The sequence below is a fragment of the Podarcis raffonei genome, chromosome 6 (assembly GCF_027172205.1).
Source record: "Podarcis raffonei isolate rPodRaf1 chromosome 6, rPodRaf1.pri, whole genome shotgun sequence".
Taxonomy (NCBI): domain Eukaryota; kingdom Metazoa; phylum Chordata; class Lepidosauria; order Squamata; family Lacertidae; genus Podarcis; species Podarcis raffonei.
Genome location: NC_070607.1, coordinates 39,883,266 through 39,910,589, shown reverse-complemented (window position 1 = coordinate 39,910,589; position 27,324 = coordinate 39,883,266). Strand labels below are relative to the sequence as shown.

Sequence of the window (27,324 nt, the reverse complement as noted above, 5' to 3'; positions counted from 1 at the left end):
CTGTTACTGATCAAGACAGTGTGCATTTCCCCGTAACCTTGTTTTAGTCAAATTCATAGTTTCTCAGTAATTAGGCCTAGCAGTTTCAAAGCAAGCCACTTGTCTCTCTGTGACTCAGACATTTCAATATTTCAGTTTGGATCAGATTGGAGAGGAAATTTAATAAGCTTAACAGTTTTAATTTGATCTAGCATTTTTAGGTGCTAGGTACATTGGTGGCTGTTGGATGGTCTTATGGAAAATGGTAATTGGTCTTTGTTGTGTGACGTCTTGTCATTTAGTAATGTTGTTGAAATGATTGGCATGTATGATTATGAAGAGGTTTTGTGCTTTTCTCCTAGAAAGGATGGCTTGCTTTAAGTTTGCAGATATACGTGATTCTGTTATTTGCATTGTGTACTTACGCTGAGTGACATGTCCAAAAATATTGGTGAATATGCGATGTGTTTCTGAAGTGCTGTGGTGTGGATGCTTTTTCATTTATTTTTTAAAAGAATAAATACCAGTGTTCAATTTGTTAATTAAGAACTGCCTATGATAGACTGTAGACCCAACTTCATTGTAGGATTTTCTGTGAGACTTTATGGAAAGCTGATGAATCAGTTAAAGATTTAAAATATGGATGCTTTCATTAAAAAAGTTTGGTGCTAACAGCATGTTGCAAACTATCTTCATACATCTGTTGACTCAGGACATGCATTGTAGATTGATTTTTAAAATAATCCATGGCAGTTAATTGAAAGTAGTTGTTACATTGATTACAAATACTCATAGTATCACCTTAACAAAGTTACTGTTATATATTAATGCAATCAGGCATAATATAATCAATTGCTTCCATTATGGAATATATATCTGGCAATATTCTGTGGTACGGTTGTGTTGCTATGCTAACAATAGAGCCTAGTAAATCTGGTAATGATCACCTTTGTGAGCTTTGACTCTCTCTCTTTTTAAGGATGCCAATGGTATTTTCATATATAGGTAAACTGCTTTTGGGGGAGTATTCGTGTTTGCAGATCCTTATAAAATGTGTTTTTTTACATCTTAACTTACTTTTTCCGCAGGTGTAATATATCACACTCTTTTTCAGTTCGTTTGTGTTGTAGAAAATATTTCAATGACGCTGTGTATTTGAGAACGTAGTAACAATTTGCATTATGATCGGACAACCTTCATTGGGGGTAATGGTTGTAGTTTCTTTCTTTTTTGCGCTGATGTATCCCAGACTCCTTTGTTAAACCTGAACGTTGGCCAAGTTAATAGTGATTGGCTCTTGCAGAGCTGCAGTAATGGCAACTTGTACTGTATGCGCAACAAGAGCATTTCAGAAGAAAATCTTAAAGGCCCTTTGTCTTCAGATCAACCTGATTTGCTTTAAAAGATTTACTGACCTTATAGTTATGCTGCGATAGTTGCCAATAAAAATGTATAAAATAATAGGCAGGTTGATCACCGTATTGAGCTGAGGAGCGTCTTCTATATCCCCAAAGGTCTGCAAACAGAAAATGTTTCTTTCTACTTAAAAGTTTTGAGAAGTTGCCAGTGTTGGCAAGAGGTTCAGACTCCAAAACGTGCTTTCAGATATTTGCCAAAACCATTGTGGCCTTTTCACTCAGAGTGCTATTATTTCGTGTACTGTTCCAAGATACTTTAATTCCTGATGATTTCTGCAGTATGATGTCCCTTTCCTTCTTAAATATGTATTTATAACAACTGTGTGGAGGACTCTTTCCCTCCTTCTTCTTTGCCCCCTCCTTGTGCCAGGACATAGTCATTTGCAAGAAAATCATGTGCTCAAATCTAAACAATGCTCCTGCTTGCGAAGTAAGTCTGAGCCACAAAAACAAATTATTCTCCTAAGGAAATCATGTAGAAACAGGGATGTAAAATTTGACAATTATGTGAACTAGCTTGCAAAGATTGAAAGAAAACTGTGAATAAAAGAATTTATGAGCAAAGAGGTGGCTAAAGAACACTGAAATTAAAACATTGCTTTCAATTCGGAGTTTTAGCTTTCTTTTTTAAGGCCATCAAAATAGTAGTGCTACCTTTAACTTTGGATTGCTTTTCCCCTCTTAGTTCTCTAGCCCATGTATCAAATGACAACTTGGAAACTGTTGTGACAAACAGTATTCTTTGTGGGAGTATAATACCAAAGTAAATTTATGACCAGCCCTTTACCAGATGATCTGTATCAGAATCTGCAATATACTTGGCACGTGGCAGGGTCACCATTTAAGTTGTTAGGGTCATAACCTTCGCCACCAGGCATTTGACCTTTGAGATAAAGTTAACCTTTGTTCATTAGTAGGCACTCAAGCGAGAACTTCCTTGTTTTTTACTGCAGCAGAGCAACTTCAGCTAACATGATCACATTGTAAAAGGGGATTCTAAGCTCAAGCCCTGGGTTCTGTGAGAGGTTAAAGATTTCTCTTTGTTTTTTGAGGATATTTTAAATGGACAAAGCTAGCTTGTGTTTTGTCTGCCACATACAATAGCTGATGTTTTTGACCATTATCTGTTTTAGGCATGGTTTTAACAGCATGAGCCTATGCATGTTTACTCAGAAGTAAGTCCCACAACCTTACTCTCTAGCAAGTACATGTATATTAAGGTTTGCAGCCTAAACATAGCAAATGCTTTGAAAACTCTGTGTGTGTGTGTGTGTGTTTAAAAATGCTGAATTAAAATCTAAAAATCTGACCAAGATATAGTAATTGAATTAGACCTTTTCCTATAGATTGTAATGCTATTAAGAACTGAAGCCAAAGTCATGACAAGGCTGATTTTGTTTTGGTAGCTGTGAAAATGTGTTTAATTCTGGAGATAAGTGACAGTGTAATATAAAGAGCACCTTTTTTCATCTATAATAAACCAATATTGTATATTATTTTGGAGGGTGGTGATATTTACCCCATAGCTGGCAAAGAAGCACCATGTGAGTTAGTCGGCATGAAGCATAGTGAGATACCTTTGCAAAATTTTGGGCACCTTTGTTCTAAATCTGAAAGGTACATTGTATACTTCTACTACAATTGATCATTATTGCAATCATCCTGCAATACATAACATTTGGTATTTATCAATAATGTAAAAGCTGTTGTAATAATTCTGAACACTTCAAACAGAGCTGGCACAAGATTTTGTAACCCTTGATATCTTCCTGCAAAAAGTATATATATTCCATATAAAGTATTTCTGATCACACCACATTATTCCATATGACTGTGACAGTGCATACTTTATTCTAATTACCGTATGTAGCCTTTTAAAAAATGTTCTTTTAAAAAATTCAGTGTTTATTTCATTTAAATCAAAGGAAAATAATGTCGTTTAGGTATGATGTGCTTTCATTGGTTTGTGACTGCTGTTGTCATTCTTTCATATGACTGTACAGTTATGCATGATTTGCTGATTAACCAGATGGCCATAGTAACAGATTGAGAACCTGCTCTCTATTACTAAAAAGCATGTGTAAGATCACAAAGGTTTTGAGTTAGAACGGTATGTGTTGGGTAAAACAAGACTCACTAAAAAGAATTTCATATTCTATTATAAACCTAATCTATAGTTTTAGTGTAATACTGCACATGTCTACTCAGAAAAAAGTGGGTTTAAGTTCAACAAGATTTACACCCAGATCAACGTGTGAAGTTGCAGCCTAGGTGTGCCGACTTCTCAGTATGTAACCCTGTTTCATAGAGAACTTAACTTACACTTCAGCATCAAGTGCATTGGATCCTCAGTAATGGAACCTTGAATACGTAGCTCTCTTTACCAAGATTCACTGTGTCCCCAGTGGAACTCCTATCTAGCATTCCCTTCATAAACAGCACTTGCTTTGATGCAATATCTTAATTTAGATGCCTTCTGGGCGGTCAAAACTTCATGAAGCACTGTTGAGCATGTGTAGCTCTGTTCTCTGCATAGCTGGAGAGAGTTCCATTTGTGGAATAAGGTTGTGTACCTAGAGCAGGTGGGGGAAACCTCCAGCCCTTCAGAGGTCATTGAACCATGTGCCACTGGCCAAGCTTGCTGGGGCTGATGAGAACTGTGGTTCAGCAGCCTCTGTAGTGCCAAAGGTTTCCCACATCTGACCTTGAGCACTCTTCATTATTGCAGAAAGTGCAGCAGCCCTTGGGTGGTATCTGTGTGACACTACACAGCAGCATCAGATCAGGGAGTATAGCAATGTATATCAGTGCATCAGATTAGGGTGATCAAGTACTCGTTGTGCTTGAGTGTGTGCTTAAGCCTCATTGATTTAATCAGGACTGCAGTACACAATTTTTTTCTGAGTTATTCTGGACTTGTATGCATGTTCCACAGCATAGGAATATATTGTCCTCAGTACTTAAATGTATTTATTCCTTATATAAAGCTAGCTCCTGTCTGCCTTAGTTAAACTTACACAAAACCAAGATGCTGAGTCCATGTAGTGTGTTGCTATTGTTGCAAGATGCTCTTTTGCTGTCCCTTGTTCCCTTATTTGTGAGAAGTTCCAGCTTCTTATTTCTTCGTGGGAAAGGACGTGCAGACCCCAGCCAGCATAGCAGTTCATGAGAGAAGAGAGTTGCATTGGTGGTTTGATAAGGGAGAATCTTCCCTCAAAAGAAATTTTAAGGGTATCTTGTCCCTTCAGAGATTGTTAAATGGCATCTTGAGAGCTGGAAACAGCTGTAGGGACAAAACAATAGCAGAGTTGTCCAGTGTCTTAACACTTCAATCTCTCTTGATTATCATCCTCCCGCCTTCTAAGATCTTTGTGCTGCACTATGCAACTGAGACGCTTTCATCTAACTCTTCTCCAGTCATACTGCTGAAGCTCTTTCTGCTGGTGCAAATGATCTTTGGGAGTTACTGTTTTATGATCACTGAAGCAAGGGATCCCTGTTTTTATAACCCCGCCATGGATTCCAGTGTTCCCTGTGTCCAGTTGCCAGATCCAGCCCTCGACTTTGATGTGACAGCCAACTATGTCTCCAACCATAACTGGTGAAGAACTTACATTGCACTCTCAGACCCATCTGAGAATAACTGCTTTGCAGTACAGTGTAGAAAGGGATCTCTATTCATTGGGACTTTCTGTTTCGGTCAGTGGAGGAGTAGTTTGTATTGCTGGCTTTAACAGACTGTGGTTGACAGAAGCAGGATTTAGATGGGGACAACTGCATTCCCCTGCTGCTGTAATTGAGATGGTAAGCATCCATGCTAATTTCAACCCTAACGGTAGTGGAACTTATGAGTGTTTGCTATATCATGAACTGCTGGCACGAGTTCAGTCATGTGGCTAAGCTTTCTCCAAAACAGAAACAAATAAAGCAGAGCAGCATATAGCCTTTTAATGTTTCTTAGAATACTTCCAGGTGTTTTCAGGAAAGAAGTATCGCATGATTTAAATGCTGTTTCCTGTATCCTGAAATAGCAGATGTACCCAATCAGTAAGAAAAAAGAGCTCCTAGTATAAATGTAAAGAGAAGTATTTGAGTGGAGCCCATGGCATTTATAGCCATGAGGCTAGCTCAATAGTATGAAAACTGCCCAATATTGCTGGCCAGGCCTAACTTGTCTTAAGTTACTGTACTTTTTATATTTCCTTTCTTTTCCACCCAGTGATGAATAGCATTAATTTAAATCTATTTAAGGCAAGTGTGGGAGAAACCACAATCTTTGTTGTGGTCAGTGGTGTACACAGCAGGGCTGGATGTTTCACTTGATTGAGGCCTGAAAGCTGACTGTAGAAGACCTAAAACATCATGTCAGCTTTTTCCAAGTATTGCAAAAGAAGCAGCGTACGGTAAATTCAAATATTCTGCAATGTCAATAACCATTATTATGATGGCTACTTACTGTCCCTTCAGACCCCTCCAAATTTAAATGTAAAAGACAACAACCGCAACAGCAACAAAAGCAACCCAAGTCAGTTTCTGTGAAAGCAGCCACCTTACAGTTTAAAAGAGCCCATAGTCAAACTAAATCAAATTAATGTAACCAGCCTATAATCTAAAGCAGTACTTGTGGAGACGTGCTCTCCTTCCTTCAAGGTCTAGGAGTGAAATGTTCACTATAGCACATCACAAATACCAACTGATTTTAGGGTTTTGGCCAAAGTTTAGGAGAATAGTCCTAAACTTTGCCTTGCCAATGAGTTATTTACTATCCTCAAGCGATTGTTGCTCAGACATGAACTATAACTGAGGCTCCACTGGATGATCAGAAATAGATTTGTGCATTGGCAAAGGAGAGTAATATCTTGATATTATAAAGCTGTTTCAATAGCTCTGATAGAGATTGAAAGGTAGTACAGTACAGATTTATCAGAGTTTTCCCCAAAGCCAATTGTAGCTCAGTGAAGAAGGATCAGGTCTGTGTTCCAAGTCCTGTTCAAGCAAATAACATGCTATTCACGAGGTCTGCAATGCCTCTATTCATCCTGCCCCAAGCATTGCTATGCAGCAGTCAGCCATTGCTTCAGTTGCAGGGAAAACCTGGTGGTGCAAGGCAAGTTGCTGCTCTTCTGCTGTTCCTGGGACCTTTAAGTGTGGTCCTGTCAATCGCTGTCAAGCATTGGGCCAGTATTAGGCTATACGGCTACCACCCTTACATCACCCTTTCTAGGATTAATAGTACCTTTCTGGCAGTGAGTGGATGATGTTCAATAGTGTCACAGTGAGGCTTGGTAGAGAGTGGTGCCAGAGCCTCACTAACTGTTGTTGTTTACCAATTCTGATGTGAAAAATGACAAGGCCGTCTCAGGCTACGGAGATGAATGATGAGAAGGACATGAGCAATGTTTCTTACATTAACGTTAACTGCATGTTATGTCTGCAAAAATGGTGAAAATTGTTTGAGTGGTTGTAGGTGGACAGTCTTTGGCTAAGGACATGAAGCATTTGCTGCTTAGAGTATATTTTTGGTAGGAAGCCTGGAAATGTATGCGGTGATTAGGAGAGTGGTATTTAATCCCACATACTTAACTTTTTGTTTGTTTCTTTAAGGGTTGAGTAAGTGACAGGAGGTGCTTTATAGTAGTACAACCAACAATAATTGGTTGTGCGAAACTGAGACAATATACTGTATTGTAGTGATTGACCAGTAGTTCCACACATTCAGGTGATCCAAGGGATAACTCACGCCGTGAGTGCAGTTATCTGTTGTGCCAGTTCTTACTGAGTTGCCAGGGAAAGCTTGGCCAACTGCAGGGAAGAGCTGCAGTGGATAAGGAATTAAACATAGCCAGCAAATACCGGTAGTCCAAACCTTTACCAGAACCGCCTTCCTTTTTGCTATCAAATTATTAGTTAAATTGTATGAAACTTTATGTAAAATAATTTGTCTATCGTGTTTTGTTGAACTATTTAATTGTATGGCTGGGATTAGAGTGGGGTAGTTAGTGTTGGTGGATCACAACTTCCATCATCACTGACCATGGCTATGCTGGAGGGCACCATGTTAGCTACCCCTGAATTAAAAGGTGCCATCTCTTGTTCTTCCTAACTAGTTGGACCCAGGTGGACAGTGATTGTCATTCTTTTCATTTGATTGTTGTGAAGGTTCCACAGTTACCCATTTTCTCTTCTATCCTAAATTTGTATTGTGATGTTATCGCTTTATGGATAACATCTGATTCTGCATTTCATTTCCCCTCTAATCCTGGGAGCAGTGTTCTTTTGCCTTTAACTGGAGGGCTGTTGTTGAAGTAGACAAGCATACTGAAGCAGGCATACTGAAGCAAAGTCCAGACAAGATGGAAGTGATTATGGTGGGTAGCCTGTGTGATCTGGAATAGGTGAGTCTGCCTGTTCTAATGGGATTTCGTTGTCACTAATAAAGAAGGTTATAGCCTAGGAGTACTCTTGTATCTGGCTTTCTTCCTAGAAGCACAGGTGGCAATCTTGGACAGAAATGCTTTTTATCAGTTTCATTTGATACTCCAGCTGTGCCAGTTCCTGTGGAAAGAGGACTGGGCAATAAACATCCATGTCTTTGGAAACTAGAGGATTGAGTATTGCAATATCTTCAGTGACTGTCTTTGTCTGAGGTTCTCTTCTGGGATGCTCTCACCTTCTGAGAAGCACTGGCTGCTTACTCTCTAGGTCATGGTACTCCATCTGTGGGATGTCCTCCCCAAGGAAGCTTTCCTGGCACTTAGTATACTATCTTTTCATTGCAGGTGAAACACATTTTTGTTCCACAGGCTTTTTAGATCCTTCTAGACCTTTTGAGGCAACGTAAGTTTAATAGGTCTCTCCTGGATTAGAGGGTATTGGTTAGAGTGTGGTGCTGATTACACCAAGGACGCAGGTTTGATCTCCGTATGGGACAGCTGCATATTCCTGCATTGCAGGGGGTTGGACTAGCTGATTCTAAAGGTCCCTTCCAATTCTACAATTCCATGATTCTATGATCTGGTATTCTTTGATTTTTAGTTCCCCCTCCACTATTTATTTTTGATCAAGAAGTGGTGTTGTTTTCAGCTGTTAGTTAGCTGCTTTGAAGTCAACGGATTTAATAATGATAGACGCTAATAAATGCAGTACGAAAATGCGCTCAACATGGGTCTGCCCATGAAGATTGGCATCTCATGTAGATTCATAATATAGTACTGTTTCTTTCTTTATGTAATCTCATTGATGGGATCTATAATGTGATCTGCAACACAACATTGCTGTGTATCCTCATCTGCTAAGAGGAGTTCTCCTTTTCAGTGTTCCAGATGATCTGAAATCTTGTAGTCTTCATGTATCGGAATGGGTGGTGTTCTAGGTGTATGTGATAAAGGACCCCCCCATCCCCCAAGATCTGCCGGGAAACTCTACACTTGAGCATTTTCTTGCTTTCAAGGGGAGCATAGTTCTGGGCAGTGGGAACAGGAAATGTCATCCACTTTGCTTTCCTTCCTCCTGAAAGATCCTTGTACAGTAGTACCTCGGGTTACAGATGCTTCAGGTAACAGACACTTCAGGTTACAGAGTCTGCTAACCCAGAAATATTACCTCGGGTTAAGAACTTTGCTTCAGGATGAGAACAGAAATCATGCTCAGGTGGCGCGGCGGCAGCAGGAGGCCCCATTAGCTAAAGTGGTGCTTCAGGTTAAGAACAGTTTCAGGTTAAGAACGGACCTCCAGAACAAATTAAGTTCTTAACCCAAGGTATACTGCTGGGAGGAGAGAGTGGTTTTTTTAACCTCATCACATATACTGTAATCTCTCTTCCAGAATGCACACAAGAAACTGTTAGGTGTTCAAGGAGTTCAATTCCCCTTCTCCCTATGCACCCCTATTTCTCTCTCGTTTGTGTTTTCAGCTAGCACTCTAACATTCTGTCTCAATTGCTGTCAGCCATAGGCTAGATTGATAGATCCACACAGCCTGACTTGTAATTCCTTTAGACCAGTCTTCCTCAGCCTAGTGTCATTCCCAGATGTGTTGGATTACCATTCAGATTGTACAGTTATGAATTGTGGTCCAAAACATCTAGACGGCTTGTGACAGACTGCTTTAGACCACTAGGTCCCTATTAAGCTGTTTTGAGGTTTTTTAAGAAGTTGCTTTCTCTTAATTTATGGTACATTAAAGTGGTACCTTTGGTTACGTACTTAATTCATTCTGGAGTTCCGTACTTAACCTGAAACTGTTCTTAACATGAAGCACCACTTTAGCTAATGGGGCCTCCTGCTGCCGCCGCGCCACCAGAGCACAATTTCTGTTCTTATCCTGAAGCAAAGTTCTTAACCTGAAGCACTATTTCTGGGTTAGCGGCGTCTGTAACCTGAAGTGTATGTAACCTGAAGCGTATGTAACCTGAAGTGTATGTAACCTGAAGCGTATGTAACCTGAGGTACCACTGTAATATATATCTTTGCATACCTATGGAATGTCTGTATATGTCTGTATATGTAGAAACCGCTGCTTCATTTTTTGTTGTGTCAATTTTAGTCAAAATCAGTTGGTACCCAAACTCCTCATTATTGTCAGAGGGAAGGATTGGGATTGAATCCAAATAACTATGATTGGGTGTAGAAAATGTTTTAGTGTCACTCTTTGAACTTTTGCGTAAGTCAAGATTTCTTATGTACAGTGTCACAGTGTGTCGGGTTTGATTACGATATGAGAAACACATTGAATAAGAAGCAAAGAAAGTGAAGCATAGACCATAAAAAGGTCTTGAGGTGAGCTTTCACATTGATAGGCAATATTAATTCTGTATTTACTATAGAATCTATCGCTGTTTCATTGTGTTACCATCAATAATAAACCTTGCCTATAGCCAAGGTCTCTTAAACCTCATTGAAGCCAACGACATTTAAGCAACCTACGTAAATCCAAGAAGGATTGCAGGCCAAGAGTGAAATCCATTGTGCTGTGGAATGTCTAAGGTTCCAGTGTCCACTAACACAGACAATTTTCTTCAGTTCCCCCTTTTCTCTGTGGCTACCTGCACCTTTGAAAATCTCAAGACTAGTGTGGAAGGCAGCATAGGACAGGGCTTCAGGTGGAAATGGATAAAATTACTTCCTTTTATCTTACTGCTGTGTGTCTCAACTGGATCAAACACCGTTTTGCAAGTGGAACAACAGCATTGCATTCTCCCCCTATAGTTTTTATTATTACAGTTGCCCACTCTACTTATTTGCACATTGTTCATGTGCACCAATGAAATTTTTCTGATGATTTAGCCCTACATAACCAGTCTTTAGAAGGCTCTTTGTAACATCAAACATTATAAAAGTAAATGATTAATATGATAATCTAATAAAAATGGGTATTTTGAAATGCCATCATATAATTCTGATCCATAGTGCAAATAAAAGCTTGCATACAGCTGCGTTGTGTTTAAACTAAGGTCTGTAACGTCAACTTTTGATTTTAATTAAACCTGGAGGGTAAGCAAATGCTCTTCACATAGTTATCTTCAGCTAAAAGTAAAGTTGGCATGATGGACCCACCCCCCATTTTCTGCTTGCTATTACCAGTACTCCAAGATAAATCTTTTTAATTGCAGTTGTACATAACACTTGAGGAACTTTTCAAAAACCCTACCATTTTAGGCATTAATAGAGTTGAGGGGTCTGTATTTTCATCAAAGATAAATACAAAACTCAATGAATATTAGTGATTTTGTAGGTATTCTTAAAATTTTCATTCTGGGAATAATTGCCTGATATGTTTATGAAGTATATTAGTTCCTATGATAAAAGTGGGCTAATGAAGTCAAGGAATTATTTCAAAGTAGTGTGTGTTTGGTGTTACCATCTTCTAACTTTTCAGTAATAATCATCAAGAAGATGGATTGAGTGAACTAGTGCCACTGACAATAAGCTGAAACGATATTTGGTTATATGTTCCTTTCCTTGGTAGAATCCTGGCCTGATCCAGGGGTTGAAGAATATGGATTGCATTCCTAGTTCTCCCATCACTTCTGACCTGGTACTATGGTCCTTCCTGCTCACTTCATCCACCATATGCTGTAATTTGGATGATCATAGAGTGTATTCATCCCTTATTGTGTGACTTTCTAAACAAATAGAGCCTGCTGTGCAGTTCCCTAATGCACTGTGCTCAGGCATCATTCACCAAGTGAGTGCTGAGGTAGGCTGAAAAGGACCAGTCAGTACAATCCAGTGACAGGTTGCCTAATAGGTGCCAGATGGGGGCATTTAAAGTGCTGCATCATCAGATTTGCCCAGTAGACTCCCTTTTCCCCATCCCCAAAGCCATTTGTTTCATGCAACTGATACCTTAGCTTTTCTGAATGAAAGTAAACCTAAAAGGCAAAAGTTGAGATTTTAAAAAATATTTAATTTGTTATCATTTTGGGTTGAAAAAAGTCACCTAAACTATTTAAAAATATACATATATGTGTAATGTTTACTCTGAAAATAATCAGCATGTCTTACATGAATATTATATGACCTGTAGTCCTTTAAAATATAATTGTGGTCATTTAATTATGGTTGAAGAGAACAGATAGGAGGATATCCTGCAGAACACATTAGCTATTACTCCAATATGCTAATCTTGTTAACTTTGCTTTCCAGTTCTTAATTTTATTTTATATTCTGTATGTATGTTTGTATATAAAATATTTGGAGAATGATGTCAGAGGTCTGCTATGAAATTTGAAGTGAGGGCAATGATGGTTTGTGAGCTATAGCAGCAAGTGAGGGATCAATGTGTTCAGAGGGGCAGGGACTCAGGAGAGGGAAGGCTACAAATGTAACAGTTTTTATTATTTGCATATATGTAATGTACAAAAGAGAAGGGGAGGGGTTGCCAGGCTTTATCAAACTGGGCAAAATGCAGCCCACATATTCTTTTTAAAAGAATATATATGTGCATACACTCACAATAAATTGTAGACAGATCACTAGGAGTCAGATCTTGAAAGACTGGATTGTCTTGATTAAAGAACAAGTCTTTAAAGATGTTGCATACCCCTACTGGGTGGAAAACAATATACCTTAAAATGGGAAGAAAATTGTTACTCCCAAGTGCTTTCATGGTCACATAGCTATGATGACTGAGTTTATGCACGAATGGGTAGCACTTGATTATTGCAGAATCAAGTGATGACTTGCATGCGTGAACAATATGATATAATAAATATTTATTGCTTGTAGCCATAGGCCATTGCATGCAATACACATAAAAAGCAAATGTCTACAACACAGACATAAAATATGAGTAATTACGTTACCCACTTCTCATTTAACATGCAGACATGTGTGAACAAGCCAACATAGTTCCCCTCTCATGTAGCATAGGAACCACGGTAGGATAGCACATTCCTGTGCTGCTGGGGTTACTTGAGAAGCCGTGGGCCATGAGGAAGGAGCACACACTTTGTCCTTCTGACACTAGAACTGTTTCAGTTTCAGATTGAGGGAGGGAACAGTCCACACTTTTAGGGGTGAGCCAACAAGTGGTGTATTATGGAAGGATTTACATGCATACATACATTTGCTGAACTTATTCTTTCTAGAGGCATATTTGCCCAGGATTTTCAAGTTTGTGCCTTAGTACGGTATTTGTCAACATTTCGAGGACCCAACCAAGTTTCTAAGTCCATAGTGGTACCAAAACCGTGACCCACCTTAGATCAGGTTGTTACCTAGTAATGGGTCTCAACTCACCACTTAAAGACTCAGTGGTTTATGGCTTGTGTGTGTGTGTGTTCAGATGACCTCATATACAAATTATGGGAGTTGTGTTCTTTTTTTGGAAGACATACCGTTAAATGGGCTCCATATTCCTAAACTGAACTGGAATCACTCTTACTGATCGTTATACTATGTAATTTTTCTGTCTGCCACAAGCATTGCTTATTTTCTCTCATTCACACACTCCATTGTTTGGGTACTGTGCCATCCTGCCTTATCAAAATATTTTTCATTTTGGCATGTTAGAAAAGTGACAGCTGGGTCAGAGATGCAGACATGAATAGACATAAGGAAGGGCCAGGATCTGTGTGGTGAATAAACGCCTCTCCCAGGATCTGCTCCCTTTTGTTTCCTAATCTTCAGCATAAAACTGCCATAACCATGTGCTCTGTCTGAGTGTGACCAGCCCCTTCCCCCAACCTGAGCAAAGACTGAAGTCTCTTCTTCTAAATAACCTTTTACGTTGCTGGACCTGCACCCTAAGAGTTCCATGCATTAGTCTGCCTTGGATCTCAGTGCTGCTATTTCCCAGTGTCTAGTTACAGATCTGTCTGTAATACTTATCTGTTCCTTTATTGTCTGTGTTGCTTAGCTCCCCTTAATCTCTTCAGAATGCAAAAAATCTGTGTGTCCGGTTTCAGTGTCGCTCACAGTACTTTTAATAACTTTGTGTTCCCTTTGATTTCAGTTATCAGAAACTGCACGGCTGGGTTTTCCTGTATCATGCTCAGTGGCAGGCTCATAATGGATTGTTCCTCCAAAGAGATGATGCAGTAGCTGAATTTGCCTAGTTCTTCCAAGCCTCTTCTCCCTGAATATCCTTTTTCATTTGTTTTTGTTTTGTTATTGGCCCTACAACTTCAGGAGATGCATTTTGTTCACTTGCTAATGGTTTGGACACACTGGCTCCTTGGTAGTTACAAATCTTGGTAGTTACAAAATTAACTATATACCAAATAAATCTGCAAGTTATACAAAGATTATTTGATTGCTTGATCGACTGTGAAAGCAAACCTCCCCCCCACAGTATAAGCAGAATAAGAGCTTATGTAGATCTTGTTGCTGATAGAAGGTTAGATACTCTATTCTAATTAAAATAAATTCCAGCAGCATAATATAGAACAGAATAAGGGATGTTGGTGGTCTGTAGGAAAAGAGCCGTAGATATAAGTAGATATGTGACCTGAGTATGTTTTCCTTCATGGCTGTATGATTCTCATGCCTATAACACTTTTATTCTCAAAATATTAACAGATTTTGTCTTCAATATTTAACAAAACCTTTCTCTGAATTATACCCTTTTATTTTTAAAGCCAAATCTGGAGTTTTGAGGAATCTGAAAGACAACACCTGATTCTCTGCTGGAAGCTTGCAGCAGTACAATAAGCCATTGTGTCTCAGGATAACAGTGGCCTATTGGTTTAGACTGAGGTCTCAAGAGTCCATGGAATCTCCAGTTTGAATCAAGCAGGCAGTTTCCCTCCTTTAAAACATATTATGCACGTGCCTCATCCCTGATTGGCATGACCACACAAAAAGGCCATTTGTAGTTGTTTGCACATGCACATCTAGAACTAGTACTGTGGCATTTTTTCAAGTGTCAACATTGGGCCTGCTACACTGGGCCCAAATTCAGATACATTTGCTGCACAGCGTCCTGCACTCTGGGGGAGCAGTCGATGGAGCACAGCTGCTGATGGGCTGCATTCCAGATGTTTGCAGTCTCCTGCGTGATTTACTTACACTACAGTTTGCCTAATGGTGCTGAATTCTCGGGACTGACAATTACTGTGGTCTCCATTTGTACTCTGGGGCTGTTGTGCATGATCATATGAACTATAAAGGAGATTATTCCAGAATGCAACACTTGTGGATTATGGTTTATATCTCTAGATATAGCCAGTAGGGAACCTTTTTGAACCTGAGAGCCATTTAATTTAATGAAGAGAGGTTGCATGCTAGTAGTGGATTGAGCAGAGGCGCAAAGTGAATGACGCAACATATAAGACTTTCGTACAGAGGCCTACATTCCAGCCATGAAAAAACTAATAGGTTTCTACACCCCACCCCCTACCTTTCTTTCTGCTGCTGCATTATCACACTCCAGCCAGGCAAAACCACCTGAGAAGGGTGCAGAGCAGGGCTGGTGTGGGTGTGGCCTGGGGAGAGGGGATATAGTCTAAGGATAATGCTAAGGGCTCATGGGGCATATTTGCCTCCTGGACCTGAGGTCCCCAACCTGATGTATAACACTTAGTAGAAAGAATCAACTTGATTTCAACTGTGTCTGAAATTTGTTGGTCTTGGTTAGTAAGCTGCAGTTGTCAACCATATTAATGCGCTTGACCATATTCCTCAGGATTCAATTTTTTAAGTCACCCCCTCACCCACATTCACATTGTGTATCTGCTAGTAAATTAATTGGTTCCAGGAATGTTAGCATGGTTGCGTGTGTGAGGTCACATAGAACATATATGTCTAAGTATTGTAACAATAGAAATCAATATTTTGTAACTGTGCTGCTCAGCTCTGAAGATAGGTACCTCTGATGCCATAATTTCACTTTGCAGTGAATATTCTGTGAGAAATGAAAGTAATCTGAATCTTAGTTATCTGACAGAACTGCTTCCTCAAAGGCACCGTGCGTCATCTCAGTTCAACATAGCTCTTTTAAGCCTCATTCCGTTGTAAAAACATATAATCATGTTTTAATAGAAATCTTACTGTACTAAGTTGGACCAAAAGTCCCTTTTACCCTGTAGTGGCTGCATTTTCTGGCAGCTGCTTTTCATGATCACTCAGGCAAATACATTTCCCAGCTCGGCTACTGTTTCTTTTACCAGGATACTAGAAATTGAGCTCATGGCAACTATTGAACACATTCAGGTCTATGAATATCATTTGGTGCTTTAATAGAATACCTTAAAGAGATTTGTTTGGCAGGTATTGTTTTGTATTAATGTTTTACAAATGCATAGCAGAATATCAGCCCTGCTTCTCCACAATGGGAGAAGCAGTGACCATGGAGGAATTGTATTCTGTGGCCTTGGCAGTGTGTGTGTGATCAAATGATTCCTATTCTGGAGCAGAGCTTTCCAAACTGTGTGTTGTGACACGTTAGTGTGTCACACGAATGCTCCCTGTGCTCCACCTGGGGATGGAAAGGGGTTAGTTGAACCTCCGGTTTGCTAGTAAAACTGAATTACTGTGTCACAAAACAATGCATGTCTAAAAAGTGTGTCACCAACATGAAAAGTTTGGAAAGCTCTGTTCTAGAGCCTCAGCACATTTTAGGCTTACCAAGGGACACTGATACTGCCTTTCAACCATGGACCATGGCTTGGGTGCTTCAACAATAGGGACTATTACCAGTCTCCTACAAGACCGTACTTCTCCTTTCCCCTCCCTGTACCTGGCTGCAGAGCTGAAATAGGTTGTTTTGGTCCCCTACTTCTTTTATCCATTCCTGGTGATGGACATGAGCATGTGGTCTGGGCCTTTAGCCAGATATGCATTACAGCATTTTTATAAAAAAACCAACCCATGTGATACCAAAAGTGGTGACTTTAGTTTTGCTTTAGTGACTTTTGTTCAAGTTCCCAGCTTTGTGGAATTGCATTCTTAACACCTTCTGCCCAGAAGGCTAGCATCTAAGATGTTTGGTGCTCTTGGAAAGATCAGTACTGCAGTGTTGTTGTTTTTAAAGCTTTTTGCTGTGATAACCTGTTTGTTGGGATGGTATCTTTTCATATTTGTGAAGAAGACAAAGGAAGTACAGTGCGAAGCACTGAACAGTTTTTAAAAACAGTTGGAAAGCATATAAAAGGTTCTGTGTGTGTGAAAAACAGGACAGCTGTGATGGTCTATTGGGAAAGTATGTACAGATGGTGGTAGGGAGGAGAATGATGACGGCATGGCTGATAAATGAAATACCAAAGAGAGAGAGAGAGAGAGAGAGAATATGCATTATGTTTGTGATCTTTGTAAACAATATATTTTTGGGGTAGATCAGTAGAATTTTTGGTCTGCCAACCATTTAGCCAGGAAGTAAAACTGTCTGCACATTTTTTTCAGGTCTGGTTTTGTTTACAAGATGAAGATAGTGTTTAATAAATTGTATGCCTTGTAATTATTAGAGGAGAAAAGTAAACATATGGTTTTCTTCACATTTAGAATGTCATGAGATTGTCATAATGGTGTCCATAGTCCTCCAAATAAAATTGGCTGTGAATTAGTCACAGTAACATGTGGGATTTTTGTGAAACATATTTGTTTGTTTTGTATTGCAAATAATGGAAAAGATGAATTAAATTTGTATTTGGCTAATAGTGATACTAGAATTTTGAAAAAGAAAGGATTTTTAAAATAATGAAATCTCTAAAATATTTTTTTTTGATTATTTAAAATATTTCTCTCCCATCTTTCTAGAAATGTACACATGACGATTATATATGAAAATTACATGCATGTGAAATGTATATATATATATGTGCTACAATATAAACTATTGTTTGTACCTCATTCAAAATACCACCTCTGGGACTGAGTCAGGATAAAAGGAAAGTTGGCTAATGAAGAAAGAGAGAGAAAGTTGCATGGGTTCCAATGCTTTACATATATTTTTAAAAGGACACCTGATATTCTGAATCAAAATTCCTTACCCTACCCAGATGCTGTGAAGACTGTATCTACAAGATGGCCAGGTGCTCAATATTGTCCTGCCCATTCATGAAGATCCTTAAACTTTTCTCTCCTTTAGTTGTAAGTCACTGGCAGGGGTCTTTTGTATATTGTGTAGAATAATTGCAGACATCTCAGAAAACAATAGTAAGTACCACTAGACTTTTCTCAGAAATGGCATAAAGCTTCTGTCCTAATGCCCTTTTGTTGACCTTGCCTGACTCCACAATTTCAATTATCAGTTGTCTACATGTGTATTGACAAAGTTCAAAAATGGGTTATATATTGCTAATTAAGATGTTGATTGTCACACAGTCATTCTCCTGATCAGCCAAGCAATGCATATATTTGTATATTGCTTTTCCATATGAAAAATTCACTCATGGCAGTTCACAGCAAAAGTAAAACCCTATGCCACCTCCAAGTGTTGGGGAAAACCCCAGGACAGTATTCTTTGCTTGTGAGTTATGGACTCAAGATCAGGCCTGGATGGTTTCTTGCTTATATATTTTTATCCCTTCTAATAATTATTTTGCTTTGCTAGCTTTTGAAACAGAAGGTTGAACTAGATGGCCCCCATGGTCCCTTCTAACTCTACAATTCTACGGTTCTAAGTCTTGTGCATTGCAAGCCTTTGAACGTCTGCTTAGAAAAGGGATAGCCAACATGTGCTGTCCATATGTTTTGGCCTACAGCTCCCATCAGTCTCTGCCAGCTGGCCAATGAGCAGGAACAATGGGAACTGTAGTCCATAAATCTGAAGGCACCACCTTGGCCACCCGTCTTAGAAGTAATCACCCATTGATTTCCATGATCACTTGTGTATAGGATTTAAGCCTCCATTTTTGTTAGCAAATGCATAGTTAGTCCTATTTTATAATAGCATATTTTCAGCTAGGCAGGAAAAACAGAATTTTCCCCATAGTCCAAAACAAAATCACTGCAGACGGCCTTTCTTCAGTTCTCCTTTTCAGTCCATTACTTGGTGCCTCTGTGCACAGTTGCAGATATGATCAGCAGATGAAAGCATTTTCCTTAATAATAAATAGGCTCTAGTTACGCTGCACCTTTCTACAAACAAACATTCTGTCCTACCGCATTATGAGATCCAGTGATGTCATCTTATTTGTCTTCTGTTTCCTCTCTGTGTTTTGCTTCAGACTGAGTTGCTCTACAATAGCATATTTCCAGCCCCCTGCCTTACACCTGGAGATTGATTGCTTTTGTTTTAGATTGGAACACATCCAGAATTGCATAGCCTTGCCTGCCAACATGGCAGTTCAATATACTAATGCATCAGCTTTAATGTTTTGACTTTCTGATCTCTGGTACTTTGAGTTCAAGTCAGAGATATGTGCAAGTTCAGAGCAAGATGCTGAGTTTCAGTTATGGAGGGTCTAATTTTCCCGCTAACTTTATGGTTCATATGCAAAAAAGTGCACATAGGATAAAAAATATTTTCTTAGCCCATGAAAGTTGGGTTTTAAAATGTCAGTATGGTAGGTAGGCTAAATGGGATGAATGATGTAGCTGTTCCACACATCACGGTTTTACTATTCATTCTGCATCAGTCAGCCAGTCCTACTTGTGCAAATGGAAAATGAAACAAGTTCTTAACAGCAGGGATGGGGAAACTGTGGTGTTCCAGATCTTGTTAGACTTTATCTTGCATTAGCCTCAGCCAACAGTCAGGAATGATGAAAATTATAGTTCAGCAAAATCTGGAGGGCCACAGGATACCCACGTCTAAAAGAATAACCTGTCCACTGGAGTGTCATATGAACCTTCATTTATTACAATTTGCCTTTGTCCAGAAGCATAAATTAACACACAAATGTTTATAAGTTTTCCAAAACTCTTGTCACGATAAACCAAGGATGGGGGATCTGTAGCCAGATGTTGGACTACAGTTTCCAGCATCCCTGACCATTGGCCATGCTGCTGCTGCCTGAGGTTGTTGGGAGTTCAAGTCTAGCATTTGTAGTGCCACAGGTTGCCCATTCTTCTAATGAACATAGGTGCAGTCCACGTAAGTTCCCTGAAGACAACTATGAAACAATGGGATTGCATGTTTAGATAATACTTCTGTCTGTTTATAAAGTCCTCATTATTCTTATATGCAGTTAAGGTGAAGTGCAACTGTTATCTTTTTATGCAGCTGAAAAACATCTATCCTTTTGCATTTTTTTAGAACAGTTAAAGTGAGGGAACATCCAATAATACAGGCATGGCCAAACTTGGCCCCCCAGCTGTTCTGGGACTACAATTCCCATCATTCCTGACCACTGGTCCTGTTAGCTAGGGATGATGGGAGTTGTAGTACCAAAACAGCTGGGGAGCCAAGTTTGGCCATGCCTGCAATAAGAGGAACGTGCATGGCAACTGCTGAAAAACTGTTTATTATTCCAGCACAACAGTTTTCTAAAAGTAAGCTGCAGTTAGAAAGAGGGGTAGAATAAAACAACCAATAAAATAGTGAGAAAGAATAATTACTCCCTACAAATTTGTTCCAAATATCTGTTACAAAATATTACCAAGGTTGTGTAGAAGAAGCATTGTGATTTTTTAAACTCAAGCAGGTCTTAGATCATTTATTTTTATTACAGAACAGCCCCATCAATTAATTTTAACTTCAGCAAAGAAAATATTCCAGTATTTTTTGTAATTTATTTTGTACTGAATAAGCTTTAACATTGTTTGGTAGACAAACTCTTTGGGACATATAATGGTTTATTCAAACAATATTTTGTTACTAGTCCATATTTGTGGCTGATAGCCAAAGTTCTAAAATGCTTCTAGCTAAGATCTGGTCTATGATACAGTAGAAAGTGATTCAGCTACAAACTGAAGGTGAGAGTTGTTGTTGAATGTTCCCCAGTTTTCTGCAGTTAGAAAACTAGCATAGTTGGGAGTGCACTGTGAAAGAACCCTGCTCCTTTACATACTAATTTGTTGCAGGGAATTTCACACATAAGGAAGCATTAAAAATGGTCTATCTTCTTCAGGTAAAATGATACTATCATGTCATCTGCTGCATGTGAAAACCACATCTCAAATTATCATACACTGATGCGTAAGAGATAGATTAGATTTAGTGGAAGACAGGAGTGCCTGGCGTGCTCTGGTCCATGGAGTCACAAAGAGTCGGACACGACTAAACGACTAAACAACAACAACATGCAGGTTTAATTTGTCTCACTGTACTCACTAAGTTTATGTCTTGACCTTCAAAATGTTTCTGAACAAGGGAAGATATCTAGTCCTTTGTAGGTGGGAATATGCCTATTAATATTTAGCTGTGTAGCAGAAATGTTTGTATAGAAAACAATTACAGTGGTACCTCGGGTTACAGACGCTTCAGGTTACAGACTCCGCTAACCCAGAAATAGAACTTCGGGTTAAGAACTTTGCTTCAGGATGAGAACAGAAATTGTGCTCCAGTGGCGCGGAGACAGCAGGAGGCCTCATTAGCTAAAGTGGTGCTTCAGGTTAAGAACGGACCTCTGGAACAAATTAAGTACTTAACCCGAGGTACCACTGTAAAGCCTAAGGACTGGTTACATTCCTTAGCATAGTTGCTGTCAGTTGTTGATTCCCAGAAACATGCCATATCATGAGTGTATTTTGCATTGTATTGGTTCTCTGACTGGAGAGTAATGTTAGTATGAATCCTGTTCACTCTGGATCTACCCCAGAAATGAGTCGCTGAGGAGGCTAGTTATGGTGGCAGCTGGGATGTTCTGCAAAATTATCAAGTGCAGTTTTCTCTTATAAAGGATCTAGTAGAACTTGTCAACATAATTACAAGGCCATCATCCATGGAACTGTGAAACTGGTTCATAAGCTTAATGGGTTTTAGCCTCACACTCCAACGCCACAGTTATAGAGAGTTTCAAAATAAGCTTCTGAGATGTTAGAATCAGTTGTTAAAGGTCAAAAATGTCATTTTACAATACATTTGTGAGTCTAGCAGCTCTTGGTATCCTGGCCAGGATTTCTCCGATGAATAAGCCACCTTTCTGAAAAATGGGATCCTTCTGGATTAGATGGACCTATCCTGTTGGATCAGACCAGAGACCCATCTAGTATTCTATTTTCACACTGGCTAACCACATGCCTATGGGAACCCTTTTCCCACTAGTGATCTTCAGCATCTGGTGTTCAGAGAGATATCTCTCTTCTAATGTTTAAGGTAGTATCCAACCATGATGATTAGTAGTCATTGATTGCCTTATTATCAATGAAGTTGTCTAAACCCCTTTGAAAGCTGGTGGCCATAGATGTATCTGGTGTTAGTGAACTCCACTTTCATTTTGTCTGCCCTCAATTTTCCAGCACTCATATTCATTTAATGTCCCCAGGTTTTTGTATTGGGGGGAGGAAAAGCTGCTCTCTATTTTTTCATGCTGTTTGTAATTTTATACAGATCCATCTTCTCCTCACTGTTTTTTCTAAATTAAAAAGGACTCAACTGTACTTTTGTTTATCCTGTGAAAGAGTGGAAGCGGTTAGTCTTTTAAAAAAGAAAAAGAAAGTGGGGTGTAAAATACCAGAATAGTGATTACCATGTGTATAATTTGTGGTGTTGTAATCTGAAGGTAACTTTGAATATATGGTCTCTGCCATGCGTGTTCTGCTGCAGAAATAATAGCATTGACTGTTGATGGAGGTCTTGCCTTCCAAGGAGCTTAATGGGAGAGTGGAATGAGGTGGTTTTGGCATGCTACTTATTTGGATAATCAGAAGTTTTATACAAACCAGAAGTGCTGCTTGCATAGTGTACATAGGCTGACATACTAGGAAATGCCTTGTGAATTCAGATAATGTAAGCATTTTGGGCAATCACATTTTTGACGACAGATGCATTTCTGCAGTTGAATAGCTGGTGCAAGGAAAAACATGGTGTGGACGTTATACGGCTGTTCTCTCTAAACCACAAATTTTTCATCATCTAGTTCACCAAAGATAAAGGCAAGCAATGGTTTTAGACCAAAGGAATGTTAGTGTTAGCTTAAACATTAGGAGGAGCTTCCTGATCACTTTAACTATTGAATAGGCTGCTAAGCAAGGCATTTTGTGGAAGTCTTTCATATGAACCTCAATTGAGGCTGAAGAGAAGAAGAGAAAAGATATTTGGCATTCAAGTCTCAGAGGAAGAGACATCTTGCAAGAATTGGACAAGTTGGACTGCTCCCTTGAGGCCTTTTCTGCCCTGGCAATGGAGAATTGTTTCACAATTACCTTATGATGAAATCAGTTATGGAGGGCTGGACTGTTTTATCTGTTAAGGAAGCCTGAAAAAGTGGGCTTCTTAATCTCATAATGTCAAGGGAGCTAATTTCTTGTCAGATCCAGTCATACACACCATCTCACAGGTGCAGCCAGACAGTTGTTTGATTGTACCTATGTAAAAGTGAGTATAATTTAACTTTTGATTAACTACTTTCATACATCAGTGCACACACATAACATACATATAGCATTTTTGAGAGAACTATATGAAGACTATTAATGTTCACTTCCTCTTCAGGAATGAAACATGGAATTATATATCAAGTATTGATCCACAAAAAGGATTTTCATTTTATTCATATTTTAAAAGTGCTTCTAATTGAGGCACTGTAGTAATTGAATCTCAACTTTTTTAGAGCCTAAACTTTTTAGATTCTAACCACAGTTAGCAATCAAAGTGTTTTCTAAAATTATTTTGTTATGTGATACAATAAATCCCACAAAAGGAAGATGAAACAATATGTCTTAATATATATGTTACTCTTAAATATTCTTACAGTGGAATGCAGTTTAAGGACATTCTTTAGTTGAACAGAGAGAGAGAGAGAGAGAGAGAGAGAGAGAGAGAGAGAGAGAGAGAGGAAGATTTCATTACATTCAGCACAGTATGAGATTAAGTCAAAGTAGTTTTGCTAATTAAATTCAATTGCCATCCATTAGACCAATGGAATGAGATGAATCTACTATACAGCTGACACAGCACAGGTATGCAATTTGGCTAAATGGCTATTTCTAAACGACAGCAGACACATTTCTCTGCTTGTTCCCTTTTTTAAGAGTTAGAATTTCTGCACGCACTCTGCCCCTGTTTCTAAAAAAGAAAAAAGAAGAAAAAGGAGCCTGCTGAAGGGCAAAGATATCAGTTTAAATAATCAGTCTCAAAGGACTATATGATAGCAACGAATCAGCTTGAAAGGGTGTACAAATTTAAGCTTACAAGGTTTGGAGTCAGTGAAAGGGAGACATAGGGTTTCTGGTCCCATTGGCTGTTTCTTTTTTTATCAATGATTGATATATGTTTTATTTATTAAAGGGGTCTTAATCAGCCCATAAACTTCCTGGGGCCAGGTTGTTTCTGCTGCATTTACCAACCCAGTATTATTAGCTGACTGTTTGCATAATACTGAGAGAAATGATTTCAAATTCAGATAGTAGGCTGACGTTCTTGGCTTAACTTGATGTTTAAGGACATGCTATATTCCAGGATGAGGAGTTTCTTACTCTGTTGAAATGACAGGAATACCATTCAGGCATTGGCCAAGACAAAATTTTGACAGCCAGCAAGCCTATAATGTTTCCGAGTGCGCAGATTTACACGTCCTGCCAAGATGAAAATTGGCTAAAACCAAAAAGGATATTGGGGATTGACACTTTAGGAAGAAATAACAGAGTAGTACTTTGCATTGGTTTAAGAAATGTGATCCCTTGAACTGTTTTACTTCCTGGAATCCTATGAGCTAATGTGTAGTAATTAATCTGATTCCATTGTGAATGCTAACTGCCTGCAACATAGCACAGCGGAAGAAAAGTCAGCAGAGTACTTGCACAATACAGCTGGCTATTCCCTACGTTGAAGCTGGATGCTGTGAAGTCCAAATGTGCATGCTTGGCCCCATCTCCTTGGAACGTTTGCGGGATGGAAGACTGAACCATTGCATCTACAAAATATGAATGCAATTGAGAGTTATACTGGATTTTCATGTTACCTATTTTTAGAACACAGCAAAGACTTCAGGGCAAAACTAGCACAATATAGCTGCTGGTGGGGAAAGCCCTAATGAAAGACATTAATTGAAGGGTGCCATTATTTTATAGCAGTTTTTCTTCGATGCTTTCCCTTGACATAATTGTTATGCTGATATTTGTTGTTGTTCAGTCATGATTCTTTTGCATTGGTTATTTGCGGCTCACAGCTTGTGTGTAAACCAAACCACAAGCCCAGATTCAGGAGGTACAGCAAACCAAGGCTTGTGGGTTTGTTGCTCCTGGCATTGAGCAACCTAGAGCAAGGAGGACTTTTCTGCGTCAGCACACTGCTCATTCACTTTAAATCATAGATAAACATTAACTATATACTTTAACTTGAAGTGAGAACCAGGCCTTTGCTGCTCACCGTTTTCCCCGACCCCTCTTCTCTTTCTGAACACTGTTACAAGTTCAGATGAAAACAAGGAACAATATTATACATGAAATGCAACAGCAGAATACAGGGGCTGCAATTCTTTATGGCCCTCAGATTTTGCATCCCATTAAGTACTGACACTATGATTAATTTATCTTAAAGGGTTACTTTTTGTCAAACAGTGGTGGCGATGGCGGTTGTTAACCCATATTCACTAGTGGTTAAGAGTGTGTACAGCATTTATCAAAACTTTCTGCAGCTTCTTTCATCTCATTAGCATCTCAATCTCTATTCAGTAGTTGATGTCCGTTACAGCAAGAGTGCTCAGTTCTTGTTTTCAATAAGCTGGTTGTAAAATGTCAGACTGTCACTTGCAATATAAAAAAGCAAAAATGATGGTATTTGAAAAAAATGTTACACCTCATAAAAACAAATTGTAAAGACATGAAAGTGATCTTGGTATGTTTTACTTTTCAGGACAGTTTAGCACAGCTGCTTTAAATACCAGTTGTCTGGATTCCCACACTTCCCTACCAATGGAGAGGTTTACACAAGCATAATTTAAGTTACAATTACCCTAATTAACATCTTATTTGCATAAATACTTGAAAGCAGAGCAACAAAGAAATGCCTTAGAAGCTGAACCCCAGTGGAGAAATGTGTTTTCACTGTGTTTTGGAAAATATAGGCCATTATGTTTAAAGTTTCAGGCATAATAAAATAAACTGAAGTTCTATGGTTAGTATTTTTATTACAATTTGGCCATGCCCCCTTTTACTTACTAGGTGTTAAATTTGGGAGGGAATCTTGCAGGAATTCAAGACACATAAAACTGTCACACTTTTTTTTAAACTATTCAGAGATGACAGAAGCCTTCTCGTTGATCAAAAATAGCATTAATTTTCTTTTTTTCTTTTTTTTTGTATGAGCAAAAATACTGTGCGTGCCAGTCTAGTTCCAATCATATTAAGTGGTTGGACCATGAGAATCATGTTTGAAATCTTTTCTTTCAAAAAATATTCATAGGAACTGAAGCTCAGTATTTAAAATGATAGTACAATGGAGTTATTTTCTCTTTTCTCAACTCTTAAAGTGAGATGTTTATAGCACTGTAGGCTGGGGCCCACTTTTGATTCTGAAAGTTTTTTCAGACTTCCTGAGGTCATTGCAAATACTGAATCCCACCTATCATATATCCTTACTCAGAAAAGGCTTTTCCAAAAGCAAAGGATCACAGGATCTGAATTGCAGAAATGAAACAGTTTGCTGCTTCTGGGGCCAAAAACATTAATTTTAAGTGTGTGTTTAAATTTATAGAACTTGAAGAATACAATTGGAAGTAGGTGAAGATGAAAAATGTTAAATTTGAACTTCAGTGGAACCTCCGTCTTGTACATTTATATTTTGTGATTATTTCTTGAGTTAGCTTATGGTACTTCTGATTTTTCTTATTTTATATTGCTGATGTATGTTCTGTTATTACTAGGTTTTCATTTAGGTACATCTTATTGTAATTGTTATGGCCTTTGACTAGCAAGAATTTTGTGATCATTGCTCCGGAGATACCTAACTTAAGAGCAGCAGCTCAATTATAGAAACAATACTTTGACTGCTAATACAACCTGATCACAGGCTTTTGGGGAAAATGCTGAGTGGTTGAGTATCTCATTTGCATGCAGAAGGTCCTAGACTCAATGCCTTCAATTTTTAGGTAGCACTGGGAATATCTTCTGTCTGAGACTCTGGGGAGCCAGTGCCAGTCTGAGTAAACAATACTGAGGTGGATTGACCAAGCCATTATGCCAGATTCCTATGTTCCTAAGTGTTTGGATTTGATATCCCACTTTATAACTACCCTAAGGAGTCTCAAAGCAGCTAACAATCTCCTTTCCCTTCCTCCCCCACAACATACACTCTGTTAGGTGAGTGAGGCTGAGAGACTTCAGAGAAGTGTGACTAACCCAAGGTCACCCAGCAGCTGCATGTGGAAGAGCAGGGAATCGAACCCTGTTCACCAGATTACGAGTCCACTGCTCTTAACCACTACGCCACACTGGGAGAGAAA

At 38.9% G+C, this 27,324-nt stretch overlaps 1 protein-coding gene across 11 annotated transcripts in view; it reads left to right on the top strand.

Moving 5' to 3' along the window:
* NFIA (nuclear factor I A) overlaps positions 1–27,324 on the top strand; it is a 409,131-nt gene that overhangs the window by 130,935 nt on the left and 250,872 nt on the right. The gene's annotated exons all lie outside the window — the stretch shown is intronic.